Here is a 3,645-nt window from a genome sequence, read left to right as displayed (position 1 = left end):
TATCGTACCTTGCTACAATGATCAAAGGAGAGCTCGTGATGTGATGATCCTGGCAAGTATGAAAAGAGGGTCCATTTTATAGGCCGGCGTGCATGTCGAGGTGAATCGAGCCACAGATTCCGGTTGGCGATATTGCTTTGGATCGATCGTAGATTGGTTTGCACGCGCGAGGAAGATGCGTGCATCGATATATGCAAGGCTCGATCGATCATGCTGGGGAAACGGGACTGATCGGACGTCGGGGATTACGTACATCATTCATGCATGTGGCTGCTGGTGCCTTGCAAGCCAAAACACACCCGGCCGTCTATCTAATAGAGCCTTTTGTTCTCTCTCAAAAAAAAAAAATAGAGCCTTTTGTACTCGAGAAGATGGATAATACTGATTACCATATATCGTTATTACTTGATACATAGGCTAATAATCTGGTGTTTACTTCATCACTTGGGCTACCTGGCCGTGCAAATCCGTGGGCGACGGCGCCGCTACGCACTAGCGCTGGAAGATGCACAGAGCGGCAAAGGGGCGCCGATACTTCAATTTGCATGCAAAGGGATGTCTTCATTGTCCCATTGTCCTGATCGTTGGATCGATGGCTTCATACATGTCGCCGCCCCACGATATCGATCACTCTTGCAAAGTCAACCCCAGCATTTCTTCTGTTGCTGCAGATAACTTGTTCTCGTGGAAATGGATACAATTATTATGCCACAAAAGCAATGCTATGATGCAAACTTAAGACTGATTTCGCTGCCACTGTCATTTGTTATTTCGCTGGCAAGTCTGCCACCACTGAGCCGATGCAGCAATGGAAGCGCCGCATTGGGTGTGTAAAGGATAAAGCGGCAAGTTGCACCCTTTGACACGTTGATCTAGCACTGGCTATGTACCCGTTCAACGTTAGTACAAGAGTCTCCGGCCGCTTATTAGCGCTGGCTGTGTTGATGTACTGATACTTGTTTTTTGCTCTTTTTTCTTTTGTACACATATATCTATTTAATAAAAATTACCATAGAACAAAAACATAAGCGATGGCTGTGTTGGCTAAAACTAGAAACATAAAAACAATAGAAGATATTCTAAAACCGACTTCTAATACATCATCTACGTTAAGCCGCATCATTCTGAAAAATCAGAATGCCGGCGAGGAGGCTAAGAGGAACCATGCTAGAGGTGGCGACGCGGGAGAGGAGGTTGAGAGGAACAACGTCGGCAGTGGTGGCAATGTAGTAGAACGCATGAGAGGAGGCTGAGAGGAGCGTTAGAAGGGATAAAGGAGATGAATGAGTGTCATTGGAACATATCACACATATGCGTAGAGTTCCCGAAGAAGATGTACATCTGCTCATGTACGATCGTCGAAACAGAAAACGTGCAACACGAAAGTCGTGTGGAACTGCAAGATGAAGCTATTGGTCAAAGAAAATTTCAAACGGTCGACTGTGTGCGACGAATTTGTCAAAATTCATCAAAAATAGCTACAATGGATGAAACTACGAACCGACCGCTTGAATGGAACCATCACATCGAAGTGCTTCATTTTCTTGTAAACCTTACGTCGAATTGAAGCACCATTGTCTAGATTAGAAGAGACTAATAAGTGGACGAGATTAACATGTGCAACTTCAAGTACACCCACACATGAGACAAAAAGAGGTTGCATCACTCAACCAACCCCAGGTGGGCTTGAGAGCATCCCTCGAGCCTCACTTGGTGAAAACTGCTGATTTAAGCGTTCCTAATCCAGGTGTATGCGGGCTATCAAATATGCCCATAACTAACCCTAAAAAAGCCCATAACTGTCCTTATCCTTGAAAAACACCCCCAAAATGGTTCTCAACGAGGATTGAACTCGCGCCGTGAGAACAGTGAACGAGTATGGCTAACCACCTAACCTACCTTGCGCTACCGACCAATTCCATGGCGAACATTTAAGTACATTTGTAGCCCTGTAATTTATTACACATGTAAACATTTACTGTAGCACTTTGATTTTTTTTGAAAACATTTTGGAAAAAGTTCATGAATTACAGAGAAGTTCATTTGTTTTGAAAAAAATAATTGATTTTGAGAAAAAGTTCTATCGATTTTGAGAAAGGTTCATCCGTTTGAAAAATAGTTCACAAATCTTGAGAAAAAAGTTCACAGATTTGAAAAAAGTTCATCAAAATTTGAAAAAGGATCATTGATTTTGGAAAATGTTCGCCGATTTCGAAAAAAAATTCATCAATTTTGAAAAAAAGTTCATGAATTTGGAAAGAGTTCATCGATTTTGAAAAAAGTTTACAAAAGAGTGAAGTAAAATTCATCAAATTTGAAATAAGTTCATTGAAATTGAAAAAAAACTTCATCAAATCTGAAAAAGTCCATCGACATCAAAAAAAGTTCATCAAAACTAAAAAAATCATGAAATTTGAAAAAAGAGTTCATCAAATTTGAATAAAAGTTCATCAAATTTGAATAAAAGTTCATCAAAATTCAAAAAATATTCATGGGTTTTGAAAAAAATTCATCGATTTGAAGAAAACAGTCATTTATTTGCGAACCGATTCATCAGACCAAGACGAAGGGAAAATTGGAAAAATTTAAAAAGTAAAGCGAAAAAAAGGAAAAAACGAAGAAGAACGAATAATAGAAGAAAGATGTAAAAGATAACCAGATCCCGCCCGGTGGCGTTACACTAGCGTTTCTTGATGAGGGAGGTAGCTGGTTCGAATCCTAGCAGCGCCATTTGTGTGTGGATTATAAGACATAAAAGAAAACGCATTAGATGGGTCGGCCCAGTGCGGTGCGGGGTGTGCGCCCGTTTGCACCCATGCCCGTAACGGGCACAACGGGCGCCAAGGGCGTTGCTAGGAATTCGAACCAACTACCTCCTTAGTCAAGGAAGGCTAGTGTAACCACTCGGCCACCCAACGGGATCTTGTTACCTTTTACTTTTATCCTCTATTATTCGTTCTTTTTTCCTTTATCCTTTTCTTTGTTTTCCTTTTTATTTTATTTTTCATTTTTTTTCTTCATCTTGGTCCAATGAATTGGTTCACAAATACATGAACATTTTCTTCAAATCAATGAAATTTTTTCAAAATCCATGAACTTTTTTTGAATTTTGATGAATTTTTTTTGGAAATTTGATGAACTATTTTTCAAAATGGATGAAATTTTTTGAATTTCGATGAACTTTTTTCAATGTCGAGGAAATGTTTTCAGTTTTGATGAACCTTTTTTTAAATTTCGATGAACTTATTTCAAGTTGATGAACTTTTTTTAAAATCTGTGAACTTTTTACAAAATTGATGAACCTTTTTTCAAAATTTGATGAACTTTTTTCTCAACATTTGTGAACTATTTTTCAGAATGGATTAACTTTTTCTCAAAATTGCTAAACTTATTTCAAAATTTTATGTTTTTTTCAAAACCAATGTACTTTTTTGTAATTCATGAACTTTTTCAAAATGTTTACAAATAATTAAAAAATGAAAGCGCTAGAGCAAATTGCATGTGTGCAATAAATTAAGCGTCTACCAATGTTCTTTAAATAATTCACTCTGTAATAGGTCAATAGCAAGCAGTAGATTAGGTGGCTAGATGAAACTCGTACGCCATTGAGACAACGTGAGTTTGATCCTTGACGTGAACCACTTT

Source organism: Triticum dicoccoides, chromosome 3A, assembly GCF_002162155.2.
Source record: "Triticum dicoccoides isolate Atlit2015 ecotype Zavitan chromosome 3A, WEW_v2.0, whole genome shotgun sequence".
NCBI classification, from domain to species: Eukaryota; Viridiplantae; Streptophyta; class Magnoliopsida; order Poales; family Poaceae; genus Triticum; species Triticum dicoccoides.
Note: the sequence above shows the minus strand (reverse complement) of the source record.